Here is a 21,069-nt window from a genome sequence, read left to right as displayed (position 1 = left end):
TTAGATGGGTTGGGAGTTCTGGGGGGGGCTGTCAGGGGGTGGGGAGTGGTTGGATGGGGCGTGGGAGTCCCAGGGGTCTGTCTGGGGGTGGGGGTGTGGATAAAGGTTGGGGCAGTCAGGGGACAAGAGGCAGGGAGGCTTAGATAGTCCTGGGGGGCAGTTAGGGGCAGGGGTCCCAGGAGGGGGTAGTCAGGGGACAAGGAACGGGGGGAGGGTTGGGAGGTCAGGGGGGGCGGGAAGTGGGAGGGGCAGGGGCGGGGCTAGGGCGGGGCTTCTCCCGTCCTCTTTTTTGCTCGCTGAAATATGGTAACCCTACCTATGTTTTATATTCAAGCATTGAAGTCTGTATTGCACTTCAGTAATTCAGGCCACCCTCAAGCAACAGGAAAACACGGATAGCATATCTTGGCCTGGGTTATCCCATCCTGCAGTAAAACCCATGGGAGTGATATCCGGGGAAATAAATCTCTACAAGGACTCTTTCCATCCCCCACAGGTTTGCCCCTGTGGAAAAAGCTGAAGGGCCAACTCCTGTGCCTGACAAATTCCAGGGATCAACAGTCAGCCAGGATCATCTGCACAGAGACTCCGTGCCTCTGCACTAATTCCCTGGTTCCTGGCAAAAGAGATTTCATGGAACTGCACTACTCTGGCCTTGACTGCTCTGGGGCCCCAGAATGGATTCCAGCGAAGAGATAATACGGCCCCGGGCTCTTCCCGCTTCCCACACATTGACCTTGGAACAAATGAATACTCTCCAGAGTGAGGGAAACTATGCTGCATAGATGACTGACATGTACTTTCATGCAGGAGGGAGAGATCCTCTTTATAAAGAGCTGGGCAGCATGAGCTAGACCCTTAAGAAGGCTACATTCCACTCTAATTTCATTGCTCAACGTCCAATGGGAGTTTTTCACAAAAAGACAGAGTAAAAGAAATATGATCCCCGTGGCATTAGCAGTTTTGGAATCTAGTCCTCTAAGAGAAATATGTTCCGTGGCAGAAAGGGAGTGATCTCTGAAGGATTTTAATGTTACAAAGTATAAAAAAAATAACCCACATGCACATCATTTGGATTTGCTTCATTATGGGGTCTCTTTTCACCTCAGTGGTTGTGCTCAGCTGACATGTTAACATTAGTGAATTTTATACACATGGCTAGAGGGGGAAATATACCCCTTTAAGCTTTTGCATCCAGCCCAGAAAAATTGCGAAGCACACGGAAGGTAACTCTGCCAGTGGATGCATGATCTGCATTCAAAGTCAGTTATTTAGATAGGAACTGAATGTGCATCCAAAGGCAGATCTGTCACACCTTGGTGACAGTAAAAGTTAGTTGTAGCTACCATACTTCTTTCATTTGTGTTTGCATTTTAGGGACTGATCTACCTTAGGGTTACCATACGTCCGGATTTTCCCGGACATGTCCGGCTTTTTGGGCTTCAAATCCCCGTCCGGGGGGAAATCCCAAAAACCCAGACATGTCTGGGAAAATCAGGACATGCGGGGCCGGCGGTGCTGGGCCGGGGATGCTGGACGGGCCGGGGGTGCTCGGCCGGGGGCTGGCCCAGGGCCGGCACCCCAGGGTCCGAGCCGACCCAGGCTGGAGACGCCGGGGGGGCCAGACTGGGCCGCGCCTCCTCCCCCCACCCTTACCTGCTCAGGCTTCCCGTGAATCAAATGCTCGCGGAAAGCAGGGGAGGGGGAGGGAGTTGGGGCGGGGACTTTGGGGAAGGGGTGGAGTTGGGGCGTGGGCGGGGGCGGGGGCCCCGTGGAGTGTCCTCTTTTTGGACACTCAAAATATGGTAACCCTAATCTACCTTCCCATTGAAGTTAATGGGAGTTGGATCAGGCCTTTAATGTCCATCACCTAATAACTATTTCCTTTTTATATTTATAAATGATCACAAAATTTAAATCCACATGCTTTTTTATTTAATGGGAGAAAAAAGTCCCAGGGCGGCTGTGGTTTCCTATATCAGTTAGTTACCTTAAATTAGCTCGTGCAGTATTGCAGAGGTGTAGAATCCTGTATTATGGAATTTTTAACAACAAATGGGCTATGCAGTCATAACTATATCCAGGAAAAACCACAGTTAACACTGTAAGAAACTCCCCCCCCCCCCCCCCCCCGCTACCCATAATAGACCTGTAGATTAACTGGCAATTGCTTCTTCCGATAGCTATCAACTATAAACTCCCTAATCAGAGAGGAAGATGTCAGATTGCACCAAGTGATTGTGACAAAGTGCCACACTTCACAGGGAGCTGCAGATTTGTGGAAAATACACAATAAAAGCACAGGTGTTGCCAAAATATCTGGTTACATAATAACCTTATTCTAATTAATGCAAATAAAAATCAAAAAGCTTCAGTCTATGCATTGGACTGTAATATTTCTGTTGTGACTTGAGTGAAAACATTAACATTAAAAAATGGTGATTTTAGCGGTGAGCGTTTTTTTCTTCTTTCCATTAGGGAACCAATGCCTGACAAATTCCAGTCCTTGATTTATCACATTTCACAGAAAAATGCAGCTAATTGCAAAATATGACTATATTTACAATACAGTTATTCTATCCCACAGTGGTTTAAGCACCTGTGAAATTCAATGGCTGAGGAAAACTACTGTACCACAGTTTCCCTTTTATTATTGTAGTAATTCAATACATATACTTTCCTGGACAGTGTCATTTTATCTGATCCAAGTTAGATCTTTGCTGCTGAAACACTGTAAGAAATGACTTTTTTTAATGTTTTACTTGCTCTATATCAGGAGGTTTCATAACACAGCTACTAAAATATTCACAGAAAATATATTTTTATTAAAAATACTGATTTGATTTCATCATTTTTCTATAATTATTACATCTTTTTTGTATTTGTTACTTTCTAAATACTTGTGTATTAAAATTGCATTTTCACCAAATTTGTTTCTTTAACACAAAGTTAGCAGCTACATTTATTGTACCTTAGTAAGGGATTCCCCACTTATTCAATTTGATGGAATCCCCTCGCTACCCAATACAAAAGTAAAGTAAGATATACATCTAAATATGGGGGGAGGGAAAAAACACCAAATTATATATTTTTTCATGCACTAAATGCCATTCTGTCTTTGGATACAGATGCACAACTTCCATTTACTTCAGTTCAAATCATGCATCCAAGGGTCATTTGGCCCTAGCGCTGTTACTATAAAATTCTTACATAAAAATAATTAAAAACATAATTCTATCCTCCACACCCATTTGATTAAAAGAACTTAAAGAAACCGCTAAAGAAGAAACCATGAAAAATTCACAAGGTTTGCTTTCCAAGCTTGAAAAGAAATGCTTGTCTTTGACAATGTTCTGAAGAATGCACTCAAGTCAGCAAACAATCTATAATACAACCCTGAAGAAAATGCTTTCAAACTTTCCTCCCTCCTTGTCTTTGTTATAATCCCAGTGCAAACAGGCTAAAGTTAGCCTGCACTGCTCATATATGCTTATCCTAGTCAAACTACTTATCTAGGTTTGCTCCTTAAAGGCTGTTACACAAGGACCTCAGCACTGATCCCATTCCAGGAATGTGGTTGTAACTAGGATCTCTAAAAATAGAAGGGAAAGGAAAAATTGGAAATAAAACTCAAATAAATTGAAGTCAGTGAGCACTCATGTGAGTCCCTTGTTAACAGAGTCAGATTTCGGTCCCTTTAAAGGAGAAGCTAAATTTTAATTTTAAGAGCCCTCTAGTCCTTTTCCCTGTAAAGATAGTCATGAAAATGTAAATCAATGAAAAGTGATTGCTAGGATTATAAAGGAGTATGCAGTTGGGGGCTCCATTTCCACAGCCGGCTGTGGAGGACATAAAGATTCTCTCCAACACATCATTTTTATATAAAACAAGTCAGTTGTATTTGGACTGTAGCCCAAACACCCTGCTAGGCCTTTCGGTCAGCCTGGTGCAATATGGCATGTTTATGGTGGTAAGAAATTGCTTGCATTTGGAGGGGAAGTGACAAAATGCCAGAATACTAAAGCCAACTCTTGTTAAAATTTTCAGTTCCCTCTCTGGGTAGGCACACTGACTGCAACCGTGACAGCTACTGCAAGGGGAACTCCCTTGTATCCCCCATCCGTGCCTCTAGGTCCACAAAGAGGACACACCATTTAACCTTCCTGTCTCCACAGCTGCAGCAGCAGCACAGAAGGCGGAGGAAAGAAGATGGGGTCAACCTACTGCACCATGAAGTAAGAGTCCTATAGCTGTTGCCATCCTCCCCTCATCCTTCTTCCTGCTTGTTCCCTGTCCTGAGTCTGAAGACCTGATATTGGCAGAGAGCCTGGAGCCTTGTTTCTCCACCCATCTACCAGGAGGGACTTGCTCCACACCCAACTTTCCACACCAGTTAATAGAGACCCACTCCTCCATTAATACTCTCTACATCAACTGTGGAGGATTCACACTTTCCCCTTCCTAATAGAAGTGAGTGGAAACTACCCACCTCAAGAGCCAAAAAGAGATCTATTCCCTATCTGCCACCATAAGGGATCCACTCCTCACCTGACCAACCATTCCACAGCTAAAGACCACCAGACAAGTTACCCACCCCTACTGCTGTCAACAAAGGCCACTGGACACCACCACTACCACTGTGAGGAGCAGACGCTTGATAGGGGTTGGCATCTAGAGACATTTCCATGAGGTGCAGGGAATGGGAAAGAATGAAGTGTCAAGAGGCATTGGGCTTGAAAGTTGGGATTAGTGATAAAATTTTTCCATCATCAGGGAGGAAGAAGAATATACAGCTTTGCGAGGAGATGAAATAGTGCTTTTCCTGGAGACCATCATACATATCACTGACTGAGGCACAACATTTCTGAGGGAATCCTATGTTAAAATTCTGGTAGCACATCACTGAATCAATTTCATCATGAAAAGGGTGACATGAACTTGAAAAGCTAGTTTTATCACTATAGAAAAAATGTCATGATATATTTTCTTTTAAAAATTAACACTTTAGTCACAGAGTACATGTACTTTGTTGCAGAAATTTTAAGTGCCCTCACCTACCTTGTGTGGATGGCTAATTAATTAAAAAGGAATTATAATGTGTCAGAAAACAAAATGTACCTTTAACACTTATTAATTTAAAGGTACTTAAAATTATTTTTGCCACAACTATATTCCTAGACTCCATGGGCATGTGGGAGGGGAACTCTTCTACTCATAAAAGGCAGCAGCAGGCCAACTTGTAGTTATTTTAAAGAATGTATCAGTTGTCTAAATTCTTGCACCCTAGTACAGTTATTGTTTGTCTAAAAAGTATACAGGCTATGTAAAAACGGTCTGTTGGACAGAATCCAGAGTTTTACAGACTAAAAGCATATAACTTTACAACATTCCACTTCAAATCTTGCATGAAAATGCTGAACAAACTGATGAGTAAAGGGAGGGGAGTGGGTTTTTAACACTATCAAAACATTTTGGGCCCCGTCTGAGAAAACCTGTATGAAGAATAAAGTGAAAGGGTAGCATCTGTAAGGTATGCCAGTCTCCATACTTTCTGCATCCTTTCAGTGAGACTTCACACACTTCTCCTGGTCGACAGCATGACTGATATTTTCAGTTTATCAGCTAGGGGCTCCCTGCCATCTGTTAAAAATTCAGATGCAAAAAATCATCTAGCTAGCTTCTGTGATGGTCTGTTCAGCCCTTTTCCAAATCCCTTTACTCAGGTGGCAATTTGTCTGGTGACCATGACCTCTTATATAAAATGTGTCCATAAGTATTTACCTGGATTCCAACCAGGCTGGGGACCCATTATGTCCATACACACAGCTATGTCCCCTCCATTAGCTAATTGTGAAACTCATCCTCCCATATTATCCCCCTAGAGCACAGTATCTTCTAGCTCTCCTTCAGAGTAGCATTAGTAGAAGCAGTACCACTAGCCAAATAGTTCTGTCTCACACAGAGATACATGTGACTCTGGTGGATTGTTTTGTTAAGACTGATTACATGGAAGTAGTGCAGAGGAAGAAATGCTGGTGGCATATTAGGTAGCAGGAAGAAGTGAATGTTTCTGCTCTGTGGCAAGAGTGCAACTCATACTGATCTCAGTAAGAATGCAAACTTCCCATTATGAGCTTTGCACATTTGTCAAGACATGCATCATAGAAATTATAGCTGGAAACTGCCCCCTTCCAGTCCACTCTCCCAGCGAGGTCATATCAAGTCTATTCCTCTGTTTGTGCAGGTTGGTTTCCACAGTATATTCTAAAGTGCTTTATACAATTCAGTTTCAAGTGACTGAAGCAATAGGGCTTCTATCACTTCCTCTGGAAGACAATTCTATGTTGTAATAGGCCTGATGCTCATTAAATGTTCCTGATGTTATAAGGTTTTCTTTTATTTTAGTACACCGTGGTACAGCCCAGGATGAATTCTCCTAGTGGACAGTCACCAGGCTGCATATAGCGTACTTGTAGCTATGTCAGTCCCCAGGATATTAGCAAGACAAGGTGGGTGAGATAATATCTTGTAAAGAACCAACCTCTGTTGTTGGGAGAGAAACAAGTCACCAGGCTGCTACAAATGGACCCAGCCTTTGGATTCTACATGCTATTCAAACTAACCAGGTCTGAGCAGTGTCCTGTTGCTTCATCCCTATCTAATTCTATGGGATATTTCCATACGACGTAGGGATGTAACTCCTTTAATCCTTTTGGGTAAAATTATAAAGTACCTAACAGACTGAAGACCCTAAATCTCCTTGTCCTTCAATGGGACTTTGTCTCCTAAGTCACTTAGCTACTTTTGAAAATTACCCTTTTCTTTGTTGTTCTACTTTTTATCACGTTCTTTATCCATTCACACGTCCTGCTCCAGATGTTTATATGAGAGGTTTAAACAGGAGTTTTTCATTGCTATGTGAATTGTGCAACCACTGCATGTCTACTCAAAAGTTTTCTGAAAATCCATTGTAAATACAGAGTCTTTTTCTAAATCTATCCTAGATTTATTTTAAGGGCTTGATCCTGCTCCTTTTTAAGCCAATGAGAAGTATAGCTCTTATTAACTTAAATGAGAACAGGAATTGCTATGATTTTCTCCATCTGGGAATAAAGGTGATTTCATAAATTCAGCATGAGAGTCTATAGTTTCTGGAGATGGTTAAGGTTTGTTGAATATTGGTGTCCCCTTTGAATATTTTTAGACAAGAGGTTTTGTCATGTGTTTTAATAGGTTTTTAGTTTGAGATCTGTCTTCAGTACAAATATGCTAAAAACTACTGATTTGATTCTGATCTAGGAGAATTACTAAACCATGCTTAGTAAAATGTCGTCTTCCAAACAAATTTTATTTTGGGATTTAACTTGTCCAAGAACTTTAAAGAGAATTTGTCTAAAGGCAAAATGTTAAAAGCTGGCTTTGAGCAGACATATGGAAGTACTGTTGCATGTAATTATTGAATTTTTAATAGCATGGTTCAATTTAATGTTTACAAAATATTTTTAGATGCAGAGTTTCAGTCACGTCTTAGAAATTAGCAAGTGCTATATACACTGAAAGTAAAACGTAATCTGTTCTGACCCAAAACTGCAATAACTGAAAGGCAATGGTTGCCATTCAACAGTGAACATTTGCCAACTGTTACAACATTTGTTATCTGACATACCACATTTCCCAAATTTATGATAGAAAATAACTGCAGAATGTCAGAGATCACTGTGAGAGAGACAGCAATTAAATTTTAATTGCTTAACAGCATTTAATGGCAACACTATAATGAGCTGGTGTTCTGAATCCAGTTCCTTTTGGAAGCTCATCACACAAGCCATGGAATCCGTGTTGGCGGTCCCAGCAATTAGGCCAAAGACTGAGTGAGTATTAAGAATGAATTACCTTTTCCTCCCCAACCATGATGTAATTGTGTCACATAAACAGGATAGAAGGGAGGATGTAAGCTTATTCAGTTTCTATCTGTGCTTATATCTGTTCTGTGGATAAATAAAATACTTCAGACTCCAGGGCTGTGAGAATGGCATCTTTTACAAGTACAAAATTCACTAAAAGAAATCTGTTAGTAATTATTCCCAGCTACAAACAAATAAAGAATTAAGATATAGGTGCTCAGAAACCATAATATGATCCCACAAATAGATTTGTGGTTTGATATCACAATATAGATATCTATTATCTAAATATTAGACAGATATCTGTTAGTATAAAGACTATATATTGGCCTATTTTAGAAGAGAAAATGTACACATACATAGCCTTGACATTTTACTGCTCTTGATTACACTCCTGACAAAGACCATCCTTATTTAGGAATTCAGTTTATCCAATCTAACCCCAATTATTGACATCAAAAATACTCACTCATGAAGCTGAAGTTATGGAAAGTATCATGCAAAAGAAATCAATCTCATTTCCATTTTTATTATCTACTATTTCTGAGCTCATTGACTCTAATTTGGAACCTAACTGGTCAAGGGATAACGCCTGTAATTCCCAAAGCACACCTAATGGATACTGCAGTATGGAGTGCAGATATTGATCCAGACTGATCAAATGACTCAACACTGCAACATAACGACGGGTGATATGTTGAGTGCTCATTTGTTGATCATGCCAAATCAATATTACATTTTAAGCAATAAGCAGTTCTGCTCAGTGTTCTCTTAAAAGGACCTTGTCATACAACTCTTCCCCCACACTTCAGACATAAAGGTAAAAATACCATAGAGGACAACAAATCTCTCTCCTGGAATGACATAATGTACTTTATCTTCCCTACACATTTTCAAATGGTTACTCTCATGCTTGCCTTACATTTAAAGATATTGTATTATGTTCTTTAACTATGCCACAATCCATAATTAACATTTTAACAGGGAAAATTATATATTCTGGACTGTATTATACATGGTGACTGTTTTCGTGTCAATAGATGTGTGAATGTTCTCACCAATTTGTAACATTTATACTAGGTTTAGCATTTTCTCATGGCAACTATGCATCCTTTGTTACTACAAGCCAGGTAGCTGCAAAGAATCCTGCGAGTTGAACTTGATACTGATAACTGTGTAATAGTCTAAAGTAAAAATAATCAGTTAAAGTTCCAGAGTGCCAACCCAAAATAATTTACCTTGGAATGACTAAAGAGGTCTCAGTAGACACCACAATCTGCTGGATAACACATATATCATACCAACAGCTCCAATTTGAGTCTTAGGGTAGGTCTACACCTTACCCGGTAGTTCGGCGGCGAGCGATTGAACTTCTGGGTTCGACTTATCGCGTCTTGTCTGGACGCGATAAGTTGAACCCGGAAGTGCTCACCGTCGACTGCGGTACTCCAGCTAGACGAGAGGAGTACCGTGGAGTCGACGGGGGAGCCTGCCTGCCGCGTGTGGACCCAGGTAAGTTCAAACTAAGGTACTTTGAACTTCAGCTACGTTATTCACGTAGCTGAAGTTGCGTACCTTAGTTCGAATTAGGGGGTTAGTGTAGACCTGGCCTCAGGAAAGATCAGCTCTTTAATTCCCTACAGCCAGTTTAGGACAAAAAATAACTGGTTCCAATTTTCAATTCCTTTTACAGTCTTGGCTGTCTATGGAAACTTCCAGTTCTGAAATTCTGCGGCCTCTAACCAGAACTCTGAATACTTTCAAGTTCTTGGTAGTCAAATAAAAGGTTATGCAGCTGATGATTCAACTGACTTGTCCACTTTCAAGTTCTCCTTTTCTAATTAGGCTTTGTGTCTTTCATTCTCAAGTGAGATGGACAATGCATTCTAGTTTAGTTTTGCTTGAGTTACACAAACAGACAGGGAGACAAAGAACTAAAACTGCAAGGCATTTGAGGCTAACATACTGGGAGCCATTTAAAATTACATCACAAACATAATAACCAGGGCTGTCGATTAATTGCAGTTAACGCATGTGATTAACTCAAAAAAATTTATTAATTGCAGTTTTAATCACACTGTTAACAATAGAATACCAATTTAAATTTGTTAAATATTTTGGATGTTTTTCTAAATTTTCATATATATTGTATTCTGTGTTGTAATTGAAATCAAAGTGTATATTATTTTTATTATAAATATTTGCATACGAGTACTGGAATGCAATCTTTGTCATGAAAGTGTAATTTACAAATCTAGATTTTTTGTTACATAACTGCACTCAAAACAAAACAATGTAAATCTTCAGAGTCTACGAGTCCACTCAGACCTACTTCTTGTTCAGCCAATTGCTAAGAGAAACAAGTTTGTTTATAATTACAAGAGATAATCATAGAATCATAGAATATCAGAGTTGGAAGGGACCTCAGGAGGTCATCTAGTCCAACCCCCTGCTCAAAGCAGGACCAATCCCCAACTAAATCATCCCAGCCAGGGATTTGTCAAGCCTGACCTTAAAAACCTCTAAGGAAGGAGATTCCACCACCTCCCTAGGTAACCCATTCCTGTGCTTCACCACCCTCCTAGCGAAAAAGTTTTTCCTAATATACAACCTAAACCTCCCCCACTGCAACTTGAGACCATTACTCCTTGTTCTGTCATCTGGTACGACTGAGAACAGTCTAGATCCATCCTCTTTGGAACCCCCTTTCAGGTAGTTGAAAGCAGCTATCAAATCCCCCCCTCATTCTTCTCTTCTGCAGACTAAACAATCCCAGTTCCCTCAGCCTCTCCACCATTCCAGAGGACATGCTTCCATGCTGATGACGCTTTTTTTTTTTTTAAATAGTGTTATTAAATTTGTGACTGAACTCCTTAGGGAGAACTCTGTCCCCTGCTCTGTTTTACCCACATTCTGCCATATATTTCATGTTATAGCAGTCTCGGATGATGACCCAGCCCATGTTTGTTCATTTTAAGAACACTTTCACTGCAGATTTGACAAAATGCAAAGAAGATAACAATGTGAGATTTCTGAAGATAGCTACAGCACTCGACCCAAGCTTTAAGAATTGGAAGTGCCTTCCAAAATCTGAGAGGGACAAGGTGTGGGCATGCTTTCAGAAGTCTTAAAAGAGCTACACTGCAATGCGGAAACTACAGAACCTGAACCACCAAAAAAGAAAATCAACCTTCTGCTGATGGCATCTGACTCAGATAATGAAAATGAACATGAGTCGGTCCGCCCTGCTTTGGATTGTTATTGAGCAGAACCCGTCATCAGCATGGACGCATGTCCTCGGCAACGGCGGTTGAAGCATCAAGGGACATATGAATCTTTAGCACATCTGCCATGTAAATATCTTGCAACACCAGCTACAACAGTGCCATGCGAACGCCTGTTCTCACTTTCAGGTGACATTGTAAACAAGAAGCAGGCAAATGTAAACAACTTGTTTGTCTGAGCGATTGGCTGAACAAAGGACTTAGTGGACTTGCAGACTCTAAAATTTTACATTGTTTTATTTTTAATGCAGTTTTTTTGTACATAATTCTACATTTGTAAGTTCAACTTCCATGATAACGAGATTGTATTATGGTACTTGTATTAGGCGAATTGAAAAATACTATTTCTTTTGGTTTTTTTATAGTGTAAATACTTGTAATCAAAAATAAATATAAAGTGAGCACTATACACTTTGTATTCTGTGTTGTAATTGAAATCAATATATTTGAAAACATCGAAAACATCTAAAATATTTAAATACATGGTATTCGATTATTGTTTAACAGTGCGATTAACCACACAATTAATCACGATTATTTTTTAATCATTTGATAGCCCTAATAACCACCTTAATCTACTACAAAGGGTTATATTTTCTGTAACCTAAAGTAAACAATTCAGTTCTGCAGTTTAGCAATGTTGAGTGAGTTACATTAGAACCAAGCTTCAAGAGGTCTGATATAGCTATAAAATATCATTGAAAGAACCAAAATTACTGAGATCATTTGAAAAACTTGTTTTAGAATCCAGGTAATGTTTCATAAGAACGGCCATATTGGACCAATGGTCCATCTAGACCAGTATCCTGTCTTCCAACAGATACTTCACAGGGAGTGAACAGAACAGGGTAATTTATCGAGTGATCCATCCCTAGCCATCCAGTCCCAACTTCTAACAGTCAGAGGTTTAGGGACACCCAGAGCATGGGATTGCATCCCTGACCATCTTGGATAATAGCAATTGATAGCCATATCCTCCATGAACTTATCTAATTCTTTTTTGAACCCCCTTATATTTTTGGCCTTCACATTTAACATTCCCTAGCAATGAGTTCCACAGGTTAACTGTGCATTCTGTGAAGAAGTATTTCCTTACGTTTGTTGTAAACCTGCTGCCTATTAATTTCCTTGGTTAACCCCTGGTTCATGTGTTACGTGAAGGGGTAAATAATACTTCCTTTTTCACTTTCAACATTCATGATTTTACAGACTATCATAATGCCCCCCCTTTCCCCCCAATCATCTCTTTTCCAAGCTGAACAATCCCAGTCTTTTTAATCTCTCCTCATATGGAAGCTGTTCCATACCCTTTAATCATTTTTATTGCCTTTCTCTGTACTTTTTCCAATTCAAATATATCTTTTTGGCTATGAGGTGACCAGAACTGTATTCAGTATTCAAGGTGTTACTGTACCATGAATTTATATAGTGCATTGTGATATATTCCTTTCCTAATGGTTCCCAACATTGTTATCTTTTTTTAGTGCTGTTGCTTATTGAGCAGATGTTTTCAGAGAACTATCCACGATGACTCCAAGATCTCTTTCTTCAGTGGTAACAGCTAATTTATACCCCATCATTTTGTATGCATAGATGGGATTATTTTTTCCATTGTGCATTACTTTTCATTTATCAATATTGAATTCCATCTGCCATTTTGTTGCCCACTCACCCAATTTATAAGATCTCTTTGTAACTCTTTGCAGTCAGCTTTGGACTTATCTTGAGTAATTTTGTATCATCTGCAAAGTTTTCCACCTCGCTGTTTACTCCTTTTTCTAGATCATTTATGACTATGTTGATTAGCATTAGTCCAAGTACAGATCCTTTGGGGAACCCTCTATTTACCTCTCTCCACTGTGAAAACTGATAATTTATTATGACCCTTTGTTACCGGTCTTTTAACCAGTTACAGATCCATAAGAGGACCTTCCCTCTTATCTCATGACTGCCTACTTTGCTTAAGAACCCTTTGTGAGTGACCTTGTCAAAGATTTTCTGAAAGTCTATATATGCTATATTCAGTGGATCACCCTTGTCCACACATTTTTGACACCCTCGAAGAAATCTAATTGACTGGTAAGGCATTATTTCCTTTTACAAAAGCCATGTTGACTCCTCCCCAACATATTGTGTTCATCTATGTATCTGATAATTGCATTCTTCACTATAGCTTTAAACCAATTTACATGGTGATGAAGTTAGGCCTACTGGCCTGTAATTGCCTCTAGGATCACCTCTAGAGCCTTTTTTCAAAATCGGCATCAAATTAGCTATCTACCAGTCATCTGGTATAGAGGCTGATTCAAATGATAGATTACATACCACAGTTAGTTCTGCAGTTTCATATTTGAGTTCCTTGAGAACTCTTGGGTGAATACCATCTGGTCCTGGTGACTTATTACTGTTTAATTTATCAATTTGTTCAAAAGGCAATATGTTGTATACATTTATATCACCTGAAAATGCATTTACTGTATATTACACATTCATATGTTCTGTTTTGTTCTGTGAATATAGCAAGATTCTAGAATGAGGGTCTATAGATTTTGTCATTTTGTTTTCTGAAATGTAATTAAGTCAGGTGCATTTCTATATCCCCAGTTTTGACCACTCATCTGATTGTGTGGATGTGTGCCAGTTTTAGGTCAATTTTTTTATAGACAGTCACATGAACTGTTTTAAATTGTTTTTAAAAACAGAAAAGTGTAATATTGTTGATTACACAGACACCGAGCATCAGCTTTTCCTTCTGTATGTGTCTATATATGTCAATATCTAGGATAGTCAATTGGCACATTTTAAGGTTTACTGAATAAACAAATCCTATGTTGCAGTAAATTGCAGTGATTTACATCCTGCAGAAACAGAACATCTTATGTAACACATGTGCAATAAAAGCAAACAGATGTTTGCAGTCTAACCACTGCATTAATGGAGGCGGTATGGCACTGTATCAAAGGCAAAACACAACATATTCAGAATTGCCCACTAGAGTTTTAAGTGCAGCTGCATAATTTTGAACAAACAACCAATAAGATATCCCAAACCACTTTGTGGCATATTTCCATTCTTAAAGGTAAGAATTTATAATTAATTGCTAATACTTAAAGTGCTCAGATAAAATAGAGTTTGAATTTCAAACAGACTAAGAAAAAAAAATGTACAGTGAAAATAATGGCATGTTACAGAATTCACAAATTAGGAGCACAATCAGTGTTTAATACATAGGGATATGACACAAGTACAAAAAAATATACCCCTCAGGGTCCTGACTTGGGGTTTCAAATGGCACCTCCAAGATTAGGTGGTTACCACACAGAACTGCAGGAAGACCAGCAGCGCTGAGAACACACATCAGTGGAAGCTCATTGTGAACAAGTCAAGACCTTTTGAAAATGACGCTGCATATATCTATTGTATTACAAAATGAGACTGTTCTCAACCTGTAGGAATGACTGGAACTTTGCACTACAGTATCCACAAATGTCTTTTTTCATTATTCCTGAAAGTAACCTCAGCTGGTTTTAAATGAAGCTGAAATTAATCAAATACTTCCTGCAAATAAAATTAATCACATCTAACAAGAGAAACTGCCCACTTCCATTCTGCCTTCACCCTAATTCTTTATATTAAGGGCTATCACAATTACTACCAATGGGTAAGAGTCCAGGAATAAGACTTAAAACCAAATAAAATGTTTCAGTTTGTAAGGTGAAAATGCTGAGTTTTGTATTAAAAAGTCCTATTGGCTAAAACTGATTTCAAAAGTAATCTATTTCCCTAGCTCTGATATACTGTACGAAGAGCATAAAAGTCTGAGGACAAAGATCTTGATTTTGTTGATTGAGGCCAAAATTTAGCAAAATGTTTAAGAACATGCACTTTAAGCTTGTGCATAAGTCCCATTGACTTCAGTATTGTTGACAGAGAAGTTTCTCGGAAATATATTTTTATTGTCTTTCACTGTTTTGCTGAATCAGGAATTTATCATGAAAATGACCAACCCGCCCTACAAAATACAGTATTATCAACAACCTCTGCATTAACACAGCCTTGTATTCTCTCAATCACTGGTCACAGCACCAAAAATTAGATTTAATGTTGACTAGTTTAGCAAAAAATAAAACACAACAGGAAATATTGTTCTAAAAGAAACCAGGCAGATTCAGCCTGTTAAGGGCCACAGCACCTATAAATCTAGTTGCCTGAAATGAGAGTTATGGGTGCTCAGCGCCTTTCAGGATCAGACCCAAAGTTGTAAGCATTCCAAAACTAAAATTCTGACATGTGCTACTGAAATATAGCTTGGAATAAATACAGAAACAAATAAATCAATAGGACAAGCCTACCTAAAGCAGACTATGAGACAGAGAACACAAGACAGACGTGCTGAGCTAATTTACTATCCATAGTCCATTGGCAGAGACCTTCCTAGTCTTCATTTTTAACCTAGTGGTTTCTGAACTTTCCAAGCCAGACAAATAGCACAGAACGGCTGATAGAATGGTGTGACACATCTTTATATGATACGGGCTCTGTGTTTGTGCCTGCAAGGACCATTGGTTTTTAACCTTTTTAAATTTAAGTACTGGGTTGTTGTTTTTTCTGACCTGATCAAGCAAGTTAAAGTTGCAATCAACAAATATAAAATTTGAGCAGACTTCGTGGAAGTATTTTAAACTGAGATTAATTTTTTTAATCATCTAAGCAGAATTGACCAATGATTTATCACTTCATAATTTTTTCTTGATCAGGGAAAAGAAAGGCTATTCCCCAGCTTGAGACTGTCCTTCATTTGCATGACTCTTAAAACACATGCAGTCAGGGAAGCTGGCACTTTAAAAGCAACATAGGGCTTCCAATAGGGAACACGATGTTTCAATCTTAGGTTGCAGCCCAGTGTGTTCTTCATAACTACATTTATGAATAAAGAGGTTCCACACAGCCACGTGGGGCTTTATGATTTTAGAACAGCAGTTGCACTAGGAAATACAGATTTTGAGTTGCATTTTAAATTTCCTAAATAGAGTAGCAAGGACAGCAGAAGTAAAAAACCAAAACAGATGCCCTTTCAGAAAATATATTCTGTATATTTAATCTTGAGGCAGCTGCTGTCTTCTCTTCAGCTAAGCTAATATGCCCTGCCTACACTTCTTCATTACTATTAATCCTAACAATGATTCAATACAGGATCTGCAGAAAGTTGTTATAAATGTTGTCCCACTTGACCCCACCCTTTTTGACACCTGTCTCTCTTCAAGCTATTCCTAGCGATGTTGCTTGCAACTCGGCAACTGCTGACGGTTCTTTTCAATTAGACATATGCTTCAGGGGGAAAAAGGAATTTACTTAGGTCATTTAAGGGCAGTGAAATCACACATGCGATATAAAATGCTTACATTAGAAAATGATAGCGTAACAGAATGGTAAAACCTTTAACAAAACCCTACAGGGAGCACACAATTAGTACAGCCTGCTCATCTATTATTGCTAGCTCTCTAATTACATTTTGAAAGCCTTGAGTTCTCATTGAAAAAGCATTAAGGTATCAAAATGGAAATGTGATGTGCACAGCCTCTGCTTGCTAATGTATAGAAGCTCTCAATTCCAATTACATGAAAAATTTAAAAAGTAAAAATAAGTAAACAAAGCGGTGGTTCTGAAAAACCTGTTTAATCAAGAAAAAAAGAGTCGTTGTAGGGTGAACTGTCAACTCTAGTTTATTTACCTTGGAAACTTTTTAAAATATCCTTAAATACTATTGTTAATGGATTAAAAAGAAATACTAGTTTCCATATTCAACTTTTCTTTTAAAATAAAAGTGTCATGATAACTACATCCAACAGCCTCAGTTCTAAAGTTAACCCTTTATTTGCTAAAACCACAAATGGATAAGAACCCTCCTGAATTTAATGCACCAGCAATGTTTCACTCAGAACCAAGCAAAATCATTTTTGTCTAAGTAATCAGAGCCTTTGTCAGAGAGTAATAGCTTCACAATTTTGAAATGTGAACAAAAATTTCCAACTCAGTCCTCTCGGTGTTAAAACTTGGACTGTCAAATCAGAGTTGTTCTGTTTCACTTCAGCCCTGTCTCATGTTTAGACAGCTAAAGATGGTGCTATAAGTACATACATACACACAGAAAGCCTGTTGGGGCACAACACCTTTGCTTAGATTCAATATGTGCATCTGCAAAGCTGACATTTCTTTAGACTGAACATCATCAATGTACTTCATTATTTTCCTTGGAGATAAACAATTGAAATTGACACATATCCAAAGACAGGGAGAAACCTTGTAGAACTTAATTACATTATTTAACCTGGAATTAAACTTTAAAACAAAAGTATAGCTTTTTCTACACCAACCATTTAAAGTGAAAGCTTTTCCTCAGTGTTTCAAGGCGTATCTAAAATGGAAATGTTCTACTAGGGGAAAACTCATTAAAAAAAAACATTTACTGATGAAAAGTATCAAGGAGAAAGGCTATAAAGTTTATGCAGCTCAAGGTAATAGCTTCCCAAAAGACCCTCACCCAGTACTGCCAGCTGTTCCACCCATAAAATGACAGAAATATTGCCTCATGAGCCAAATCCCATGAATATGGTGGGTTTGTGGGATGATTCCCCCCCTCCTCATTTTGTGCATTATGGACCAAAAAAATTGCTGGAACCAGTTTTAGCTAAATATACAAGTAGAGTTCCTTACATACAGCTCATTGGCAGTGAAAGCATTATTTAACCACTTTGCACAGGGCGGTGTTCCCAGTTTCCAAGATTACTTTACTTGCATATCGTCACAGAAAGAATGTTTCTGTCTATCGATGTGTGAAGAAATATGCCCATTTTACAGATAAGGAACTCAGGCACAGAAGCTTAAGAGGGAAGAGTGATCTAGTGCAGGGGTTCTCAACCTTTTCTGAACCACATCCCACCCTAGCTTTTTTGCGGCGGGGAGGGGAGGTATTTCTTTGTCTTTAAACTTGGAACCCTTGTGTCATTTACTCAAATGTAGCCCGGCTCCCACACACATTCCCCCTTCCTCCCCCCCCCGTCATAAGTGGTGTTGTGACGTGCTTTTCCCCCTAGAAAATTTGACAGGCGCCTCCTTCCTCCACCCCCCCCCCCATTAAGAAACCCTGATCTAGTGGATAGGGCATTGGATTGAGATGCAGGAGACTTGGGTTCATTTCCCAGCTCATCCTCAGACATTCTTTGTGACTTTAGGTAAATCAGTTAATCTAGGAACTGTTTGATCTGCGTCTATATAACAGCGCCTAGTACAATGGGGTCCTGGTCCATAGCTGAGGCTCCTAGGTGCTACAATAATATATATAAAATACCCTGTGCCTCAGTTCCCATCTGTAAAATGGCAATAAAACATCCTTACCTCCCAGGGTGTTGTAAAGATAAATTCTGTTAATGATTATGAGGTATTTGGATCAGTACCATTAAGAATCTAGACAGAATAGAATCCAATAGATTAAGAATGTGGGTTTCTCTTGGCAGGTATTTCTCCTGTTCTTGGGGGGGAAGAATAGCTCAGTGGTTTGAACATTGGTCTACTAAACCCAGGCTTGTGAGTTCAATCCTTGAAGGGGCCACTTAGGGATCTGAGGCAAAATTAGTACTTGGTCCTGCTAGTGAAGGCAGGGGGCTGGACTTAATGACCTTTCAAGGTCCCTTCCAGTTCTAGGAGATAGGATATCTCCATTAATAAAATTTAAAGCTTGTGTTTTATTTACAAACACCCCTGATAAAAATCTCTTATCTTGTATCCCTACCTGAGGCACAGAGTTTCTTGAGGTATCATAAACAGAAGCCAGCAAAGATAGGGTGGGAGGTGAGGTGAGTGAAGTTCAGAAGCCACAATCTTTGCTCCTGGTCCTCCATTTCCAGATTCCCTACCGCTGCTGAGTTCCTTCAAAACCAATGATATTTCAGAGGGATAACATGGTATGTTCAGATGTTGTCCCATGTCTAAGAACTCACTATCTACTTTCCTTGCAAATGATCTTGTAAAAATGCTATACTGAAGATACTGCATTGCTATTTTATGTATGTAACTCCCATCAATATATTCACTTTGAAGGTCAGGAGTTTAGAAACATCCTGTATATTTATGAATGAGAAACTAAATTAGCATAAGTGAAGTTTAACGTTGCCAATTCCTTATCACGAATGAATGTTTTAGCCAGGAAATATTACATTACAGGAGCTTGCAATATAACTGCTTACTGTTATGCATACATTAATAAATCTTGCAACATTTTGAAAGTTAACTGTTTTGTTTCTAGTGTAATCAATTTCTTAAAAATCTTCTACATTTTTAGAAATATTAATGTAATTATTTATTTATTTATTTATGCTATTTTGGCCCGCAGGAAAGATACAGACATACCAATTAAATTCTTAATTCAGATTTTTTGTGATGAGATTATCAGTCAAAGCTTATTGCAATGCAACCATATGACAGTGAATCACCAGAATGAGAGAAATGAAATCACCCTAAAAACAAAGTCTGCACCTGTTTCTGTAAAGTTTTCTGCACACAGTATTCTTCTGTGGAAGGTACCTCTCAGAGGGATCAATTAAACCAAACTTTCATTCGTAATTTTTGTATCATCAGTGCAATAGAATTTGAAGGAAGTTCTACAACTAGCTGCCTTTTAACATTGACTGTCCTGAAGTACCGTACAACACTATGCAATTAGAAGGCTATTGAAACATTCTCTCAGATTTCCACTTTTAATTCTTTGAGATATTCTTCAAAGAACTTTTTTTCTCTCTGGATTCCAATCAGAGTCTATTGTAAAGGTTATCAGAATCTGTAAATGTTCCCTAAGCAACCCATGTTTTTGTTTTGTACCTTGACAACTTTTATTTTAGGAGAACAAGTTTTGTTTACAAGTTTTGCAAGACTGAACCAGGCTTATTTTTAATTAATTTGTGCTTATTATTGCAGGTATACCCATATTCCATGTACAGCAAGCAAGGACATTTCAGCTGTGCTGACTGAGCTCCAGTCATACCAGTCAAAATGAAGTATACTAGAAACTACGGAATGAAGCAATATTTCACTTTTTTAAAAAATGCACTAAACTTTAAAAATAAGGACTTTTAGTGTGTGCAAATTAGAAATTTTGCATTCTGCAGTTTGCAGGGATTCAGACAGTTAATCAAAGCGTCCTAGCTTTATTTGCACAGTCTCAGCTTGCATCTGTGTTCCATCAAAGATAAGAAACTTTGATAATCTCTTTGGTAAAGAAAGGTGTATCCAAATTAGAAACACATGGAAAGTCAGATAAACTAAAATAATTACCCCACACAGATGTTGCTGTGCACAAAAGGCATAAATTGTCTAGAAGTATTTCTAAAATGTGCAAGCCGTTTTAGGAATGAACTAGATACAAGAGTTAATAGTAGCAATCTGATTTCCTCCTCATTCTAATAAGGCCACTTCTACAATGCAAGTGACTTACCTGCTTCTCCATTTTTATACTGTCTGTTATTGTTCTTGTCCTGAAATTCTGTTTGTTTGGTTTTTTAAGTTGATAGTTCCTCCAAAGTAGTGTGCTTTGTTGCCTGGCGTGTGCTGTTTTTCCTCAAGATCAGCTGAACTGTAGTAGTCAGTTTGATTCAGGAAGCTGTGCTCTGTCCAGCCTACTGATCACTCCCACTCTCCTGGGTGTGTGCTTACTTGTCTCTCTCAGTCAGGCTAAAAACCAGCCAAGCTCACTTCAGTATAACATGTTTCCTTAGATAGGTAAACAAGCATTGCACTCCGGGTGTAAGAAGCTAATTGGGAATAGGTGTAAGTTAGTTAACTCCACAAATACCAAATGGTTTGAATGCATGTAGTTTGCTAGCAAGCAC

The 21,069-nt window shown here is 38.8% G+C and overlaps 1 protein-coding gene across 1 annotated transcript in view; it reads right to left on the bottom strand.

The window, feature by feature from the left end:
• The window catches only part of MID1 (midline 1), a 335,146-nt gene extending 314,314 nt beyond the window's left edge, over window positions 1-20,832 (bottom strand). Inside the window, exon 1 of the mRNA XM_054007902.1 lies at window positions 20,676-20,832. The gene's annotated coding sequence lies outside the window, so the exon portion shown is untranslated. The remainder of the gene's footprint in view (window positions 1-20,675) is intronic.
• Window positions 20,833-21,069: the final 237 nt, after the last annotated feature.

This window comes from Malaclemys terrapin, chromosome 1 (genome assembly GCF_027887155.1).
Source record: "Malaclemys terrapin pileata isolate rMalTer1 chromosome 1, rMalTer1.hap1, whole genome shotgun sequence".
Lineage (NCBI taxonomy): Eukaryota > Metazoa > Chordata > Testudines > Emydidae > Malaclemys > Malaclemys terrapin.
This window is presented reverse-complemented; position numbering and strand designations above follow the sequence as displayed.